A 20,759-nucleotide genomic window follows, 5' to 3' on the forward strand; every position below is an offset into this window, starting at 1 on the left:
TGTGTGTGTGTGTGTGTGTGTGTGTGTGTGTGTGTGTGTGTGTGTGTGGTACCACAGCATGCTCTTGAGGTCAGCGGACAAACCTGTGGACTTCTGGGAGTTCTCTCTTCCACCTCACCGGTTCTGGGGATCTACACATGGCAGCAGGCTCCTCACCCACGGTGCCACCTGTCTTCTTTTCTTTTCTTTGTATTTTTTTCAAGACAAGGTTTCTCCGTGTAGCCCTGGCTGTCCTGGAACTTACTCTGTAGACCAGGCTGGCCTCAAACTCACAGAGATCCACCTGCCTCTGAATGCTGGGATTAAAGGTGTGCGCCGCCGCCGCCGCCGCCGCCGCCGCCGCCGCCGCCGCCGCCGCCGCCGCCGCCACCACCACCACCCGGCCTGTGCCATCTACCTTATCCACTTATCCCATCTTATATTTTGAAGCAGGGCTTCCCACTGGGACTTGGGACTTGCTGATTGGACTAGACTGGCTGGCCAGGAAGCCTCAGGGGTCCTTCTGTGTCTGCCCACTCTGGGCTGGGATTGTAGGCCTTGGAACCGTGCACAGCTTTTTATATGGCTACTGGGTTCCGAATGCCCTTCCTCATGCCTGTACAGCAAGAATTTCACCAACCTAGCCATCTATCTCTTCCTAACCTTTCCATTTGTTTTTTTTTTTGTTCCAAAATGTTAGATTAAAAAAAAAATGAAAATTATATGTAGGCTTTATAAAGATTAGATTTGCATATAGTGTGTTAACCTCAAAACTCTAAGATAGCCAGTAAAAACTTATTAGAATTAATGCATTTAATTTCCGCACAAGGTCTACATAAAAGAAAGTTCTACTAAACCCAACAACATTCCTAGGTACTTGGGTTGCTTAGCCAGAAAAATACAAGGGATGAGCAAACAGCAGTGTTTGGCTTGACGACTTTCCCGACCTTCCTTCTCCCACCTAGGAATCAAGCTGTAACCAGACACAGTGTACCCTTGGAAAGGACTTCACAGACCCTGAACTGCTGCCCGTCAGCTCCAGGAACACCCCACACTTACCTTGTTTATTAGAGTTACCAAGTACCGCTTAGCAATAAGCTGAGACTGTGAGCTTCCCTGAGGCAGGGATGCAGGATACCTGACTCACAATCAGGTACCTAGTGTCCTGAATCCTGTTTTTGAAAAAAGTAAACAGTTCATGAAATAGAATATCGCTCGGAAACATTCCCTTTTGGGGAAATACACGTGACCCCTTTGAAGAAAACTTTACATAAAATACAGATCTGGAGATGTGTGGACCAGTGCCTCGCCCTTTGGTACGGTGTTCTTTCTTCAAAGAATAGTGTACAGACATCAGATACTACTGTTGTAGAATATTATTTTAAGGTGTGTTGCTTTTGTTTATGTTGCATTTGTTTAACTCTGTGAAGCTGAGTTACTGTGCCTGTCTAAAACACCTGACTGATTTAATAAAGAACTGAACGGCCAATAGCAAGGCAGGAGAAAGGATAGGCGGGGCTGGCAGGCAGAGAGAAGGTATGGAGGGAGAAATCTGGGGGGAGAGAGAAGGAATAAGAGAGGAAGGAAGAGGACTTCAGGGGCCAGCCACACAGCCACACAGCCACCCAGCCACCCAGCCACCCAGCCACCCAGCCACACAGCCACACAGCCACCCAGCCACACAGCCACACAGCCACACAGCCACACAGCCACACAGCCACACAGCCACCCAGCCACCCAGCCACACAGCCACACAGCCACACAGCCACCCAGCCACCCAGCCACACAGCCACCCAGCCACACAGCCACACAGCCACACAGCCACACAGCCACCAGCCACACAGCCACACAGCCACACAGCCACACAGCCACACAGCCACACAGCCACCAGCCACACAGCCACACAGCCACACAGCCACACAGCCAGACACCCAGCCACACAGCCACACAGCCACACAGCCACACAGCCACACAGCCACACAGCCACACAGCCACACAGCCAGCCACACAGCCAGCCACACAGCCACACAGCCACACAGCCAGACACCCAGCCACACAGCCACACAGCCACACAGCCACACAGCCACACAGCCACACAGCCACCCAGCCACACAGCCACACAGCCACATAGCCACACAGCCACCCAGCCACACAGCCACACAGCCACACAGCCACCCAGCCACACAGCCACACAGCCACACAGCCACACAGCCAGACACCCAGCCACACAGCCACACAGCCACACAGCCACACAGCCACACAGCCACACAGCCACACAGCCACACAGCCACACAGACACCCAGCTACACAGCCACACAGCCAGACACCCACCCAGACACCCAGCCACACAGCCACACAGCCAGATACCCACCCAGACACCCAGACACCCAGCCACACAGCCAGACACCCACCCAGACACCCAGACACCCAGCTACACAGCCAGCCACAGAGTAAGAGTAAGGTTTTTCAGAAGTAAGAGAACAGGAAAAATCCAGAGGCAAAAGGTAGACGGGGTAATTCAGAGTTAAGGAAAGCTGGCAAGAAACAAGCCAATCTAAGGCTGGGCATTTATGAACAAGAATAAACTTCCATGTGTGATTTATTTGGGAACTGGGTGGTGGGCCCCCCAAAAAAGAGCAAAAACAAACAATAATATACTATTGACTAAAGTCCCTCAGAAATATTTAGGAAAATAAAATGACTCTAGGAGGAAAATGGCATGAAGCAAAATCCCAGAATATTAAATTATGATCTTCCTGAATGATATCTTTGCTTCCTTCATAATCTTTCTCACACACAGGACATCACAGCAATCCTCTTTCCTTCCTGTAGGGCTCAGGGAGGCAAGTCCTTGTGAAGGCACAAGGAAGACCCAAGTAGGAAGTCACAGGGCAAATGACTTCCCTACAACCCACCCCTCCTTCCATTCTAGAAAGCACTGATATTGAGGTCCGCTGGTAGCAAAAGTCCATGAGAGTATACAGCAGTGACAACTAGTTTTCAGAAGGTCAGCCTATGAGAACTAAGTAAGGGTTCTGTTAGAGGAAACCATCATGCAAGGTGTTACGGAATTACATGTACACATAACGTGGAGATGCACGGTAAACGGGGAGAATCATAGCTGTTATTGCATAAGAAGTTTACAACAAGAGACAGCCAGTTCATCCAAAAGGCAGTAATTCCATAACGCCTGTATACTCTCATGAACTTTTGCTACCAGCGGCTCTCAACACACCAAGAGCTCACTGTGTCGGGCAGTGGGGGATTTGGGGGGTGGATGGGAGAGTGGGGAGGTGGGGGGGAAGGGTAGGGGGATGGGAGGCAGGCTGTTTGGGGGGAGGTTATGGAACCTTTAGGAGGTGGAGCCTTGCTGGAGGAAGTATGTCATGGGAGGTTGCTTTGAGGTTTTACAGCCTCGCCCCACTTCCTGTTCTCTTTGCTTTCCGTTCGTGGATGAAATGTGATTTCTGTTGCCATGTCTTCCACACTCTATCCCACTGGAACTGTAAAGCCCACACCAATCTTCTCTTCCTTAAGTAGATTTTGGCTACGCTATTTCATCACAGCAACAGAAAAGTAAGGAATACAGGCACGATGCTGCTGGAGCTCACAGAGCTAGCAAATGATGGGCTCACCATGTCCCTCACCCAAGGGTACTCCTCTCCGAGCTGCCTTGGTCTCCCTGTCATCCTCTACTCATTATCTCCATGATGACTGTCTTATTGCAGACCTGTGGCGATGTTTTATCTGTGTCCCCCGATAAAATTTATCTGAGGATCAGAGGAAAAAGCCAGCCACTTTATATTAAACATAGAAGTCAGGCAATGGTAGCACATGCCTTTAATCCTATCACTCAGGAGGCAGGGATCTGTCTGGATCTCTGTAAGTTCAAGGCCACACTGGGGACAGAGCCAGGTGTGGTGGCACACGCCTTAAATTCCAACACTAGTTAACCATGGAGGTCTGGAGTTCTGTACAGACAGACAGGAAGCAACAGATCTGGGCAGGAAGAGGAAGTGATGTAGCTGGGCAGAGAGAGCAAACGATATAGCAGAACAGAAAGGCGTATAGGCGTGAGTGTACAGGAAGTAGGTCTCTTTGGAAACTGAGGTGTCAGTGAGGTGAGGTTAGCTTGTGGCTTTTCCTATTCCTCTGATCCTCGGCTAAATTTTATTAGGGGACACAGATAAAATATCACCACACAGACCAGAGTGGCTGCTATCACCAGGAAGGATAATTTTGTTCCTTGGATCTTTAGAATCTTCTAGAAGGGTCTTGCTGGCCTCTGCAGCTCTTCGAGACATCTAGTAGAGTCTGAAAATCAAGGCCATCTCACTGTGAATACAGACTCCATCTCCTTGAGATGTGTATGCTCTCTTGACCTAGCTGGAGTTCTCAACACATGGACCCAAGAAGAATAACATCAAGAAAAGCATTTGAATATCTCATTTTGAACCAAACCAAATTAATGTTTGCTACCATACTCCCTCACTTCAAGCTCAAACTCCACTCAACTCCCCATCAAAATATGCCCACCACATCACCTCACTTTGACCTTGAGGTCAGTGCATAGATCTTAAGCTACAATAGTGGACTCCAGCCTCTGCGACCTTTGAGCCCATTAAAAAGGCTCCTTTGGTTATTATGAAGTCTGGCAACACTCATGAGTTTCCCACTGGACATGGAGCTGTAGATGTTCCCACTGGCTGCAGTTTCAGTGATATTTTTAAATCAGGCCAGGGAGATAATTTCCCCCTTTGCTATTTTTGCTTCAAAAAGACTCCGGCTTAAAATGGTGGATGACAACAGGAAGCGAAGGCCAGAGTTTGCAGAGCAAGTACCTAGTGGGGGTATCCAAGGTCCTGGAAGGTGAGAGGTGTCTAGGGAGAATTGTTTCCCTCCATCTTTCCGTAGGAAGTTGACACCCTCCTGCCTTATTCCCACACACTCCTTTCCCCACACTTGGGGGATTTCTGTTTCTATTTTGTTTATCTGGAGTAAGCTTTCTTACAGAGACTTGATGATCACTTGTTCATGAAGAATTATGTCTACCCTGGGTCAGAGGCTGGGTTGGATGTAGAAGGGACCTGAGCTGAGATCAGTGTGGGGTGCCACTGGCTCATTTCCTTTTCTGTTGGTGTCCTTCAGTCACCTTTGTGTGCCGGTCCCAACCTTGGTATCAGTTTGCTCCTTCTCACCAACAAAAGCTTCAGAAGCATTGTGTGGCTGGGACTGTGCATATGTCAGGGACCAGTAATAGGAAGAACAGGATTTGGAATGCTAGACTTAAATCCTTGCGAGACTGTCTACTCTGGGTGACTTTGAACAAAACATGTAGTCGTTCCTTCCCCACGCAGGGTTAGATTTCTCCCATCTACATAGATGGCAGGGGAAGCTCCTGCCTCCTTGGATGGCCGCATGAGGAATGAGACACTGTAAGGAATACACTTAGCCCTGGGTCCGTGCATCTTCATTCATGTTTGATATTTTTGTAAGAAATATGTTCTGTGGGCAGATGAGCTACCTGCAGCTGGGAATTGATGGAAAGCCACAGAGTCAATCTCAGAGTGCCTCATCTGGGTCTACAGATTCCACAGGGGCCCAGCTTCTAAAGCTTGTGTGAGGGACAGTCACTCAAACACTCATGTGGAACAGACCACGGGACATAGATCAGATCCGTCCTCCATGCTTGTGCTCACGGAATCACACAGCTGGCAGGCTCATCCCCAAGTGAGGGAAGACCACATTACTATGATCTACACACACCCCTCCATGGATTAAGAACCAAGCCAACAGCTCCTTGCCAAAGAAAGGGCTGAGCCATGTTCTTTAGGGATATATTTAGACCTGACATGGGAGCTCAGTCTTTGCAGAGCCGAGGGGCCTGGGTCCGACATCACAGACTTCCCACCCGTGAAGGGCTCTATGCTCCACAGCTACGGTTTTGACAGGTGAGTGGAGACAGCTTCCAGAAAGCCTTGTTTATTCTAAGGTGAAATAGCAGGCGGACACTTGTGGCGATTCTCCACAACAATGCCGTTGAAACAGCTTTCATGAGGGGGCGGACGGAAATGGAGTCTGCTCTCTTCTGTACATGTCACCAACGGATCACATTTAATACCTGTTTTGTGCCCATCTCTCTGCCTCATTTGGTGCCTTGTTCTTTTGATACTGAGGCATGGCTCCTATTAATCTTGTGGACAGGGAAGATGGAATTAAGGGAGACTCAACCCCTAAAGGAAGAACATGACCCTGGCTGACCTTTCCATGAGTGCAGAGGCTGGCTAAAGAGTTTCCTAGGAGCAAGCCAAGGAGATGTTGAGTGCAGTTGCTATCCCCCACTCTCCCATCTCTTCAACCTACCATATACAGTACTGGATATGGAGATAAAATTTCCTGGGAAGTGGATGAAGAAACAGAAAAGCCAATCCCATACCTAGTGTTTTGTTTTTGCTTTTCAAGACAGGGTTTCTCTGTGTTGCCCTGGCTGTCCTGGAACTCACTGTGGAGACCAGGGTGCCCTTGAGCTAACAGAGACCCACCTGCTTCTGCTTCTCAAGTGCTGAGATTAAAGGTGTGTGCCACCACTGGCCAAGTCATACCTAGCATTTTTTTTTTTTTTTTTTTTTTTGAGACAGGATTTCTCTGTGTAGTTTTGTGCCTTTCCTGGAACTCACTTTGTAGACTAGGCTGGCCTTGAACTCACAGAGATCCCCCTGGCTCTGCCTCCCGAGTGCTGGGATTAAAGGCATGTGCCACCACCGCCCCGCTAGCATTTTATAAGACAAACTGAGCTGAGTATTTCTTGTATTTTAGGGAACAGGTGACTCTTCTTGATTTTCTTCCTTGGCGCTGACAGCAGGGCTGGATTGAGGACCATGGCCACACTCAGTGTCAGCTTAGTTCTCAGTTTCCTCATGAGTCCTGGCTGGCCAGGAAGCCTGGAGATGCTTGACCAGGACTCTGCTCTGTCTTCTCTTTGTTTATCTGCTAGGAGGGCAGGTAGTAGCTTCCCCGTCACCCCAGGATCCTTTGGAGAACTACACCTTTGTAGGCAGAACATAGGTGGGGGGGTGAATGAGAGTCAACTGCCTTTCACACTCTGTGTGAAGAAGAACCTTGCAAGACCCCAGGTTTCCAGCTGCCCGAAGAAGCTGGCTTGCTTGGTTCCTGCAGGAAGCATCTACACCTACCCCAGCATTACTGTAGGGCATACGCTCAAGACACATCCAGAGCTGGAACTCGGTGGGAATGCATGACCCATGCCACCTGTTAGCTTGCTGTGCCTGTAACTCAAATCTCTGTACATACGGGCATTTATCTATATTTCCCTTAGCCAAAAGCACTCATGGACCATCCTGCCTTCTTTAGTCTCTCTTGTCAAAAACACTGAAAATGAGGACTCTTGGCTTAAAAAAAAAAAATTAGGGCTGTTGAGATGGCTCGATGGGTAAAGGCATTTGCCCCCAAGCCTGATGACCTTGGTTTGAGTCTCTGAACTGACATGGTGGAACCAGTCAAAGGATTCCTTCCAACCAAGGTTTCCTCTGACCTTTACACGTGCATTATGGGATACAAGCACATATTTAAATGTATGTGCACAGAATAAATAAATAAATAAAGTAATAAATAAATAAAGTAATAAATAAATAAAGTAATACACTTCTTTTAAGTGTTTATAAAATTAATAATTAAAGAAAAAAATCCTTCTCAGCCATGGCAACGCCCAAGGAAAATGCTAATTCCCAAGTCCCCTGATGACTGTCCCCTCCGCGTGGATCACTTCAGGCTCTGCTTCTTTGAGCTATAATCAGTCTTGCTTCTCTATCCTTCATCTCTTCACCGTGACACATGGTGTTCCCTGCCAGTTTTCACTCCCTCTATCATCCATCTATCTCTACTGGCTTATCTATATATTTCCATCTGTCTGTCTCTATATATCTCCCTCCCTGTGCTCGGAGTTAACAAACGCCAGTGAGATTCACGAGAAGGAAGGAGCCCCCTTGACTTTAATGTGCTGCCTGAATGCTGTGGTACCCACTTAACACCTGAGGTGACACATGTTCTATCCTCCCCCAGACCTCCTGAGGAGAGTTTTATTAGATTTTTCTAACCTTCTGGGAAGGGATCTGGGAGAGAAAACAATGCCAGATTCTGGAGAGTTCCAGAGAAGATGGCCTTCTTCTGGGTGGCTGAATCCTTCACTGACTGCTGCTGAGCACTGTGCGTGTTTTGAGGACCATGGGGGTACCCAGATGATTCAGAGATGAACAGGTCGTAGCTGTGACTTCTAACACTGTTCAGTAAGTCTAATGAATGAAGAATCAAGCTGAATACACTGCACACTAGTGAAATTTGACCAGTGGTTGTAGACTGGCCGGGACAGGGGGGGGATCAGTGTGTGCCAGGCAGCTTTGGATCATTGTGGTGGACCATCCGAGTCCATCGACTTAGAAGAAAGGTTTATTTTGGTTCAGGGTTTCATTTCCTTGTTGGTTGGCTTGTTTGCTTTGGGGTCTGGGGGACGGACCACATGGTGGAGTAAAGCTAAGAAGGAAAGAGAGGTAGGACCTGGGGTCCCACATGCCCTTTAAAGACACCCCAAAACTTAACTTCCTCCCACTGGGGTCCAACATACCCTTCAAGGACACAACCCCAATGACTTAAACTCCTCCCACTGGGGTTCAACATACCTTCAAGGACACACCCAGTGGCTTAACTTCCTCCCACTGGGGCCCAACATACCCTTCAAGACATCCCCAATGACTTCCTCCCACTGGGGTCCAACACACCTTCAAGGACACACCCTCGGTGACTTGACCTCTTCTCACTGGATCTCTCCTGCCACTGGATCCACTACTTCTTAGTAGTGTCATAGGCTTTTAATAATTGGGTCTTTGTGGACACTTACTCACATCTTAGTACAGTGAAAGGCAGGCCACTTTCTCTGGGAAATGTGACTAGGAGACAGAGAAAAGCCAGGAGAGCAGGGAGAAGGAAAAACCGGCAAAATGGGAAGGGAACTCAACAGCTGCCTCTAGACTGTGAGCTCAGGGAACTTGTCTCTCGCCTCCATGATTGAATTCCTGCATTCCAGAATAGTGCCTGGAACATGCCAGATGGTCAGGAACTAATGACTGGCTTTCCTTTTATTTTTTTTCTTTTTGGACAGGCCATTTGCTGAAAGGAATCCTACCTCAGTGTCCCCCCGACAATGGCATTAGGCAGGTATATCTTGGGAATTTGGACCATCTGTTTGGGGCTCCATGGAAAGGATGCACCAGATGGATCCCAGGTCTATTTTGGTCTTTACTTTGCACGTTTCCTACTTTCCAGCATCCCATGCAGATGAATTCTGTCAGGTTATTTATAGCGGGAGTTTGCACACAATAATGGAACAGTTGCTCTAATCCCAATGCCAATCGAATGACTTTGGTCTTGCATTCTTCAGAGGACCTGCATCAAACACAGTATTAAGGCATGTGGTCCTAAGACAGCCTCCCCGTATGACCTAATGCCATTGATTGGTATTGCCTTCTCTAAGACGGCTCTCTCCTTGAAGTGGAACCCTGTCATTTTGTGTACAGCATCCCTCTTGGGCTTTATGAACAATCCATCCATAGATGTAGACATTGAAATCAAATATAGTGCTAGAAAATTAAATTCAATAGATATTAAATAATTAACACACACAGCCAAGAATGCAAAGATGGTTCTTCATACAAAGACATTTATGGCTTTAGGATTTATGCTAGTAGGTAATTCAGAACATTTGATTCATCCATTGTGGGTTGGTCCTCTTGCTTTTGGGTCTGTGGAGAGGTGCATCATCATTGTGGGAGTGTGGAGTAGAGTAACATGTACTTGGGGTCTATCTTAAACATTAATGTGTATTCATATGATACAATACTATATAGCTATGAAAAGGTATATTTCAGACAATGTTTTACTAGTATGAGAAAATGGTTATAATTCATGAAATGAAAACTTGTAGGTTGTTCTATATGCACATATACATATGTATGACTTAATCTTAGCTGTCAATGCCCAGATAAAAAGACAGACATAGAAAGATTGTGGATGACATATTTTCTCTTCCTATTTTTCTGTTTTAATTTTTATAGGAAACATTTAGTTACCTTTTTAGTCTAGGAAGAAACTCCATCATGGATGCCATTTTAAAGAGTAGCCCCCTTGGTTTCTTCCAGGTTTTACCTCTGAAGTTAGCACTTAGGGACTTGCCCAAGGCATCTTCACTGTTATAATGACCAAAGGGAAGATAAAGTGTGTAGTCCCTGTCTGTAAAGCAGGCATTTTAAAGGATGCTCCTAATTTCATCTGAAAAGGAGAAGGTAGGTAGTGTCTTCTCTTCAGAGAGTTATCAGTGCAGGTTTGTGCATGATCCGAGCATCTTGAGTGTGCCCTAAAGCACAACTACACAAAGCCACACATAAGGGCAGAACATGCGTTTTCCAGATCTATAAATTGTTGGTGTTTTAAGGTTGGTCATTTAGTAAGTTCCCCCAGGGACCAAGCCCAGCCCATGGAACCTCGGCTGTGAATGGGTAATGGAGCCGCTTTGGGGAGAGGTGGTTCTGTAGCTGGGCCCTTCTTCTGCCTAGATTCCTGATTTCTGCACCCTGCCCCAGAGCTTAGCAAGCCAGGCACTGGGAGCAGCCTCGCCTTGGTGCGCAGCCTCACGTGCAAATCCTTCTTGGTTAAACACATGCGTTTTCTGAAGCCGGAGGGAGACCGTGTGACTCATCGCTCCTGTTCTAACTTGAGCGGTGCGGCTCTCAGAGCTGTACAGTGGGTTGCAATGATCAGCAGATGTATTTCTCTTTCCTGGTTCGCATCTCCCTGACAGTGTCGTCTGCCCAGATACAGCAGCTCCGAAGCCATTTGCATTGCACACACTATTTTTAACCAGAAGTAGAGCCATATCTAATATAGCCTATGATAGCACTGTAATTAAAATGTCTTACATAGTCAGGAAGTCCAATAAATAAAGGACAGCAAGTGTTATATTTCAGGATAAACAAGTGCCAGGATGTAGGTCTGATTTAAAATCCACCTACTGATCCATGTCCTCAAAACTCAACCCTGCAACTGAGAAATGAGTAGCAGCCTTCCTCTGCAGGGAAACAGGGTTAGGGGAGTTAGACCACCGGTGATGAGAAATATAGATATATAGAAATATGCACCTTATCTGACACCCACCGCTAACCCTGGGCAACCCAGGTACTAAAGACAGAACCTATCCAGAATCACCTGACTCTCCCTCCCTCCCTCCCTCCCTCCCTCCCTCCCTCCCTCCCTCCCTTCCTCCTCCCTCTCCCTCTTTCTTTCTCTCTCTCTGTGCATGCATGTGTGTGTGTGCGTGTGCGTGTGCATGTGTGTGTGTGAGTGTGTGTGTGTGTGAAAGAGATCTATCAGCAACAGAGAGAACAAGCTCTGCTTGGCTCTTCTCTGTCAGCTTCCTGCTACTGTGAGTTGTACCCTACTATTCTGTCGCTGTGAATCTGGGGGACACTCTGAAGGCTCTTGGTCTTATAGTGCTGCTTAGAATTTGCTCCAGGGAATGTTTCTTTGTTTCCTCCACATTCTTTGATATGGCTGCTACAAATAGATACATATTTTGGCCTTCTGAGACATCTCACTTTCCAGTGGACAGAATGTGGTAGAAACCTTTCCCATCAAAAGAGAGACGAGAAAACCCAATTTGAGGCAGAAATTCAAGAAGACAAAAAAATATCCAGCAATGCTGCATCCTGCTTTGATTTGAAGGACTCCTGTCCTGCCACCTCTGTGAGCAGGTGACAATAGTTTGTGCTTCTGACCACGATCAATGGAAAATTTATAGCCTCTAGTGTTCCGACTGCAAGAGAGGTTAAGTTCTGGGCAGCTCTTGCTTATCAGAAGTTGCCAACAGACGAGAATGGCTGGTCTACTTTGGAACTGTCAACGACCAACCCCAGCCATCCACGGTGCTGCAGGGCTGCTCAGCCTCCGTTCACTGATTTCTGCAATGGCAGAGTAAGCACTCACTGAGGAAACATATAAATCACTGAACTGTGGGGTGAAAGGAAGGAAAGTCGCAGCGACTGTATTCTTTTTTAAAAAGTTTTATTTATTTTATTTTATGTGTGTGTGCGAGGGCCTGCATCTTTGCATGGGCATCTCCTGAGACCCACAGAGGCCAAATGCGGATGTCTGAGCCCCTGGACTGGGAGTTAAAGGCAGCTAGGAGCCTCTTGGTGTGGGTGCTGTGAAACGAGCTCGGGTCCTTTGGAAAAGCAGCAAGCATTCTTAACCACAGAGCCAGCCCTCCTGCCCTCGCTTATTAGTAATAAAATATGGCATAGAAATACATAAATTCCTTGAAATATGTGAAGACTTGTTCATTAACTTCTATTTCAAGGTCAGTTTTACAGCTACCACTTCATATATGCTCTAAAATAAATTTTGTCGTGTGTGTTGGTTTTTATTCTTAATCTAAAGCTCCCCCTACGTCCATTAAATAAGTGGTTGCTGGATGTAGCAGCACACACTTTAATAGCATCACTGGGGAGGCAGAGGCAGGAGGATTGAGAGTTGGATAAGAATCTGGGGTCCACGGTGAGTTCCAGGCCAGTGCGGGAGACACAGAGACACCCCGTCTAAAAACAGAAACAAAAATACCAAGTGTCATTGTGCTGTCAGACCCTCTATAGCCTTCCTAAGTTTTAATCTCTTTGATGTACAAGTTTCACAGGAATACGTCAAAACTTCTGCTCGGAGGAAAACAAAAACAATTGTCAGTGGTTCCTTGTAATTCTGCCAGATCTGGTTTGTGCACTTGCTGCTGCCTTACTAGTTCATACAAGATCAAAGTCATTTTTTCCCCTAGTCAACTTAACGCTTCATCTTTATTAACCGGCTCCTTGATATTTAAAAAGCCTCATGGGCGGAGTCCATGCAGGGTTCGTTCATTTTCGTAACCACCACCTACTATGTGGCCTGGCATACAGATGTATTTGTTGACTCAATAACTCAAAGGGACAGTTTATTCTGAAGCTCAATATGAGTGACCTTGACCCAGGAACACAATTTAGATGGCTCCAAGTCCATGTTCTATCCTGGTAACAGTCTGATGAAGGCTTTACAGTCACAGAACAAGAAAGCCGTAAAGACGCCTTATAAATACAATGGTGGAAACATCAGGGTTACAAATTCGTGCCCTGTGACCAACAGCTTCACGGTTCCCCAGCTCCAGATCCCTCAGAACTACCCTCCTATTTCTGTGAGGTCAGCTGTTTAAAATGCATGGATGTGAAGCATGTAATACTTGTGTTTTGGAGACTGGCTTTTATCACTTAATGTTGTGATCAGCAGACTCATTCATGTTTTCACAAATTCCAAGGACTTCGTTTTTTATAATTTTTTTTTTTTTTTTTTTTTTTTTTGGTTTTTTCGAGACAGGGTTTCTCTGTGTAGCTTTGCGCCTTTCCTGGAACTCGCTTTGGAGACCAGGCTGGCCTCGAACTCACAGAGATCTGCCTGGCTCTGCCTCCCGAGTGCTGGTATTAAAGGCGTGCGCCACCACCGCCCGGCCGTTTTTTATAATTTTTAAAAGAATCTCAGTGTATGTGTCTCTGTATGAATGTGGGTGTCCACATGTCACAGAACGTGTCTCAAGGTCAGAGGACAATCTGAGGTGTTGATTCGGCCTTCTACCTTGTTTGAGGCAGAATCTCTTACTGTTTGCTGTTGTACAGCCAGGCTAGGAGCCCTGAGAGCCCCAGCACCCTTCTTTCCACATCCCATCTTGCTAAAGCAGCACTGGGATCACACAGGTGTGCCACTGCACCAGGCTTTGAGTGAGTTATGGGGATCTGAATTCATGTTGGCATGCTCCCATGCCAATCGCCTTACTCACTGGACCACCTCTCCCTCTGGCCCTTCTGTTCCTCTTTTTAAAGGCTGAATAACTTTCTAGCATTTATTGGGGGTGGGGAGAGGGAGGGCTGGAAGCAGACCTCCTGAGATTTTTTTTGAACAGCAGCAGTGAAAAATGCTGTGATCCTGGCATAAAAACACATGCATAGGCCAGTATAGCTCCGCCTTTACTCATTCATCCTTTGAAGGACACTTAAGATTGTTCATTGACTCAATAATCCTGCAGTGAACATGGGAGGGAGGAACTCTCCTTCAGGCATTGACTAAGTAGTGGGGTTGCTGGATCATATGACAGTCCTGTTTTTTGTTTTTAATTTTGAGCCAGCTCTGTACAATTTCCATAGCGGCTGTATTGACCGACATCACCACCCCCAGTGTAGACTATTCTCCACTTCCTCTGTGCCCTCCAGTCCCTGCTGTCTTTTGATTGTTTCCATCACAGCCATTTTTATAGGAATAAGGTGATGTGTCATCATGGTGCTGACCTGGCCGTTTATATACCTGCTTTGGGAAATGCCTGTTCCAATCCTTGCCCAAAGACAATCAGAACATGTTCCGTCTAGTTGTGTGTGCCCTTCATATAGCCTTAGATTTTACATGGTTAGTGAGTGTTTCCTCCAACTCTGTGGACTGGCTTTTATGTTTTGTTGATTGATTTGTTTTCTGCACAGGCATATTTTCAGTTGACATGATCTTATTTGTTTCTTTTTACCTTTGTTGCCTACATTTACCTTGGTCACATTAAAGGAAATTATTACATCATAAAAGAAATGTCAATGACATCTCCCCTGTGTTCTAGGTTAAATTTAAATCCTTAAGACACTTCAAGTTCATCTGTATGTATGATGTAATATAAGGATTTAATTATTTTTTAAAATTGGATATCCAGTTTTCCCAACACCATTTATTGAAGACACTAGACTTTCACCACTGTATAATTTTTTGATAACTTTGTTGAAAATTAGTTGACTGTATATGAGTAGTTTACTTCTGGAATTTCTAGTCTGTTCCATTGGTCCATTTTTCTATGATAGTAGCATATCATTTTGATTATTATAGCTTTGTAATATATTTGAGAAGTGTGATACCTCCAGCTTTCGTATTTCTGCATGGTATTACTTCCAACAATCAGGGCTTTTTTTCTTTCCATGTGAATTCTTTAGCCTCTTAGGATTATTTTTTCTATGTCTTATAAAAACTCACTGAGATTTTGATAGGAATTACACCAAAACTGTAGACTGCTTTGAGTAACACAAGCATTTTTGACAATATCAATTTTTCTAGTCTTTGAGTCTGCAATAGCTTCCTGTTTATATCTTCAATTTCTCTCATCTATATTTTATAGTTTTCAGTATAGGTCTTTCATTTGCTTGGTTAATTTCATCCTTAGTACTTAATTCTTTTTGATGCTGTGATTCATGTTTCTTTACCATCTTAATTTTTCCTTCTGAGACAATTCTCTTCCTCCCCAAGGTATATTATTTACACTTTTTGGGGGTGGGGGAGTACCTGTCTTCATTACTGTTCTATTGCTGTGAAGAGACACCATGACCAAGGCAACTTACAGAAGGAAGCATCTAACTAAAGGCTTGTTTACAGTTTCAGAGGGTTGGTCCACAGTCATCATGATGGGGAGCTTGACAGTCATCATGATGGGGACATGGCAGCAGACAGGTAGGCATGGAACTGGGACAGTAGCTGAGAGTTCAATTTCTGAACTGCAGGCAGCAGACAGAAGGGGCAGGGGAGACAGAGACACAGAGAGACGGAGAGAGAAAGAGATTGGGCCTGGCACGGGCTTTTGAAACCTCAAAACCCATCCCCAGTGACATATCTCCAACAAGGCCACATCTCCTAATCCTTACTAAGTAGTCTAGTAATTGGGAGTCAAACACTCAAATATGTTAGTCTATGGGTTTTTGTCATTCAAACCACCACAGGGTCCAGTCTGGCCTCGAACTCAAGATGTAACCAAGAAAGACCTTAAACTTCTGATCTTTCTTCCTCTACCTCCCACAAGCTGGGATCATAGGTATGTACCACCACAACACCTGGTTTATTTGGTGCTGGGGATCAAACCCAGGGTGTTGTGCATGCTAGGCAAACACTCTACCAACTGAGCTACATCATCAGTCTCCAAAGCATGTCATTTAAAGTTCCCTTTGTGATAGTTAGTTAATGACAAACTTTTATGTATTTGATGGAATTTGATGTGTCTTGGAAAGAAGTAGATAGCAATTGTTGGTGATTAAAATAGAGGGCTACAATGGGGGAAAGAGGGGTCCAGGAGAGTTTCGAGCAGTGTTGCCCACGGTGGTGAAAAGGCACAGATGAAGAACAGGAAGCAACATGGGGTAGGGCTGTCAAGTACTGCTCATCTGGAGTGCAAGGCTCCCTAGTGCATGCCAAGGCCCAAGAACTAAGTCCTGGGTCCCCTGGCCTTCACAAGTGAATGATAGCTAGCTATGTTCATTCATTCACCAGCTCTTCCCAGGATTTTTTCCAGATCTTCAGTTCATCCATTTACTCATTGTCTACTTTTGCCAGTTAAGCACTTTCCTTTTAAAGTGTGAATGAAAGTTCCTAGAAAGACCCAAACCTTCCATAGGGCCTCTGCAAGGCTGATTGGCTGGTGAGAACTTCAGTATTGTGCAGAGGTGGGGATGTTGCAAGTCCAGGGCTATGGTGATATTTTATTTGTGCTGAAATGTGATTTTATTCGTATGTTAATAAAGTTGCCTGGAGATCAGAAGTCACAGCTAGCCCATAAGCAGGAGTCAAGCGGTGGTAGCACATGCCCTCACATGGCAGGCAGAGTCTCTGTGGTCAAGGACACATCCAAAGCAAGGTGACCTGAACTTTTAATCCCAGTACCAACCATAGAGACCTGGAGGTCTGTATAGACAGGCAGTGACAAGGAAGTCATGTGGTTGGGTTTAGAGCCAATGAGAAGGCGGAACGGAAAGGCAATAAAAAGGCAGGACACAGGAAAAAGGTCTCTCTCTCTCTCAGGGGAAGGACAGCAGCAAGTGGTAAGATAAGGTGGTCTTAGCTCTTGCCTACTGCTCCATCTCTGGGCTTTTAGCTCTGCATTTGGCTCTGTGTTTCTTATTTAACAAGACCGTTTAGAATTTCATCTGCACAGGGCCAAATTATCTTAGGCTAATCTTTAGCCTCCCTTAATAGCCATTTATTGCCCTCCTCTGTATGTGACCTAACATCTTGGTGACCATTCACTTGGTCAATCATTTGGAATGTAGAAACAGAAACCCAGTTTCTACCAACTAAAAGGCTAAACATGCCGTCAGAGATCATCCGAGGCCCATGGCTGAGGTTTCCCCATTTTATGGTAAGCCACCTACCTGATGTTTCTGCCATTGTATTTTAAAACCGTCTTTACGGCTTCCTTGTTCTGTGACTGTAAAGCCTTCATCAGACTGTTACCACGATAGAACATGGACTTGGAGTCATCTAAATTGTGTTCCTGGGTCAAAGTCACTCACATTTGACTTCAGTGTGGACTCCATCCATGGGACTCATGCACATAGCACAAAGGTTTACATAAATGTGAGACTTTGATTTTGGTCATTGTGGGGGAACATTTGGGCTCTGAGAATCTACAAACTTTTGACTCTCAGGAGGTCAAAGCTGAGAAATGGTAGATACAAAGACCTGGGTAGCTGGGGTGGGGAGAGGGATCAGAGGGACGTGCATGGAGTCTAGAATGGTATGGTGGGGCAGATTGAACCTCTAATCCTCTTTGCAGGGATGTATTTTTGTCCTGGGAACAATGGTAGCTGCCTACAGAGTGTAGGCAGGGGGACTGTCCACATCAGGGTTGCTTTGAAGAGAGGCTATCGGCTTCTTAGGCATTCCTGCCGCGGTCGCCTGGCCTGCCTCAGGGGACTGCAGAGTGACTCTGGCTTTTTCCAAACAGCAACTCTCTGCCTTGTGGGAGGGAAGTCTGGGTATGTCCACTCAGGGTGGGGGTGGCACTGCTGGCGGCAGAGATGACAGACAGCCACCACCGGAGGCTTTTCTAGGACAGGGCGAGACTGTGGGTTCCTCTGCTCTGCTGCAGGCAGTTCTTGGGAAGATCTTCCGAATGCCTTCAGGAGGCAAAGGCATAATTAATTAAGAGCATCCCCCAAAGCCCTCATAAACCGTTGTTCGGAGCTGAGGCTGCCAGGGGCCGGTCCTCACAGGCATGAACCAAGATGCTCCAGCAGGCAAGCAGGCTGTGCGCTGCTCTGATTTATGTGACTTTCTGTCCTGGTAGGTAATCTGCCCTTCCCTCAGTCCCTGCTACCTCTGAGCCCTTGGATCTCTAATGAGGTTGATAAGGATTCCAGGATTGGACAATGTCAGTGGAACGGAGGGGACAAGAAGGAAGGGAAGGATCGGTCAGGAAGAAGGCTTTGACAGCACCAAATGGAGCCAGTGGGCCAAGAAGGCTTAGGGAACCTGGGTCTAGGTAGAGAGAGTGATGAGATGCTGGGTCCAGGGAGAGCTGTAGCCTCAGGTGCAGGCAAAGCCCAGCGCTGGACCAGGAAAAGCTGCAGTCTAGCTGCAGACTTCACCGTACCTCCTTAGCTGTGACCTAGGCAGCAGACATCACCTCTCACTGGCCCCTGGCTCCTCACCTGTTTGTGAGGAGCCCCCCCCCCCCCAGGTATGGTCATGCCTGGGGCTGTAGCATGGGTAAGGTGGCAGTGAACTTAGATGATGTAGCTTCCTGTGGAAGAGCAACATGACAGAAGATTTCTGAAGACAAAAAATGTGATTTTATACTAAAACAAATGTTGGCATTTTTGCTCAGAATGCAAATGTATGCTTTTTTAAAAAAGTATATAAAGGGCAATGTCAAAAAAATTGTTCATGCTCTTTCTCCTACTGTTCAGAATATTTGAGAAGGGAGTCAAGAGGCAGATCGGACACACTCAAAGATGCCCTCCAGCTCCTCTTTGGCTCCACAGAGAAGATCAAGAAGAAGAAGGAAGATTCTGCCATGTGTTGTAATAAAAGGATTTGGGCAGCCCTTTTAGGTTCCAAGAGAGGTTATTAATGTGGGTGGTGGGAACTCAGCTGTGCCCCACATCCTTTCACACCCAGGCTTTGAAACCTCTTGTTCCTCTCCCAGGAAAGCCTCATCCTCCTTCCTGTCTGCCTGGCTCACTCCTTTGTGTCACTTCCTGACTCCTTCCTGATCCCAGCTAGAAACTAGGAGAGTGGGCACTGCCCTGCTCGCAGACCGGACAGGACCCCACACCTGTCTCAAATTCTGCACTCATGGGTCTATATGGCATTCTTTTCTTACTCTGTTAATCTACTGAGTCCTTCATATGATTTGGAGAACCTGAGCACACGTGTTAGCATGGTAGGCAAGCCTCTGTCAGCCTCCCGCACTGGCATTTCTAGCTTTGTGTCCCAGAACTGACTCTGAGTTTTATTTTGGACTCTGAGTGTGTCACTGCCTGCTAGTGCTTCAGAAGTGCGCTGCTGTCTTCTCTCCCTGGTCCCGTCTCCTCAGATGCTCTTTCATCTTCGCCTCCATGAAGAATTTCTCTTTATCCTTCCAAGACACATCTCATTCGCAACCTCACAGACAAACCCTTTTTGGTCTCTCATGGCTTTCCCAGTTGTATTTCATGGTGCTCGGAAACACTTCTGTCTCAGTCCCTGGGCTAGCTAGCTTTATGTCAACTTGATAGAAGCTAGAGTTGTCTTAGTTAGCGTTTCTATTGCTGTAAAAAGACACCATGACCACAGCAACTCTTACAAAGGAAAAACATCTAATTGGGGTGGCCTACATTTTCAGAGGTTTAGTTCATTATCATCATGGTGAGATGGTGGTATGCAGGCAGCCATGGTGCTGGAGAAGGAGCTGAAAGTTCTACATCTTGATCCATAGGCAACAAGAAGTGAACTGTGTCACTGGGCATAGTTTGAGCATAGGAGACTTCAAAGTCCACCCCCACAGTGACACACTTCCTCCAACAAGGCCATACCTACTTCAACAAGGCCACACCTCCTAACAGTGCCACTCCCTATGAGCTTATGGGGTCCAATTATATTCAAACTACCACAAGAGTCACTGGAGAGGAGGGAGCCTCAATTGAGAAAATGCCTCTGTAAGAGGGCTTATAAACAAGCCTGTAGGGCATTTTCTAAATTAGTGATTGATGGGGGAGGGTCCTGCCCATTGTGGATGGGGCCACTCCTGGGCTGGTGTTCTTGGGTTCTATAAGAAAGCAGACCAATCAAACCATTAAGGAGCAAGCCAGTAAGCAGCACTCCTCCATGGGTTCTGTATCAGCTCCTACCTTCAGGTCCCTGCCCTGCTTGAGTTCCTGTCCTGACTTCCTTCAGTGATGAATAGTGATATTAAAGTGTAAGCCAAATAAATCCTTTCCTCCCCCAAGTTGCTTTGGTCATGGTGTTTCATCAAAACAATAGAAACCCTAACTAAGTCACACCCCTATCCATCTCTGAGGTCATATGTTTGCATGAGTTCTGGGTAGACTGTAGCCCATGGGGGACCACTACTGTGTGCTTTGGGCTTAGAAGAAGGAGAATTACCATTATACCATTCTCTCATAAACATTCCCCTACTTCACACTAGTCTAAATAAGCAAAGAGGTTAACTTCTGGGTTCCCAAGGTTGTAAGTAGAACTCTATGCAGGCATGTGCCATGTGTTAATTGATTTCACCACTCACTCGTCCTTGTCCTTTGACTCACATCACGGAACACCTGCTACTCATTAATTCATCAGAATGATCTGCACTGTTCTAACTGCTGAGACTTGACACTGAACCAAACAGACAGCTTCTACCTTCAAGA

The sequence above is a fragment of the Peromyscus californicus genome, unplaced genomic scaffold (genome assembly GCF_007827085.1).
Source record: "Peromyscus californicus insignis strain IS unplaced genomic scaffold, ASM782708v3 Scaffold_9__1_contigs__length_137607984, whole genome shotgun sequence".
NCBI lineage: Eukaryota > Metazoa > Chordata > Mammalia > Rodentia > Cricetidae > Peromyscus > Peromyscus californicus.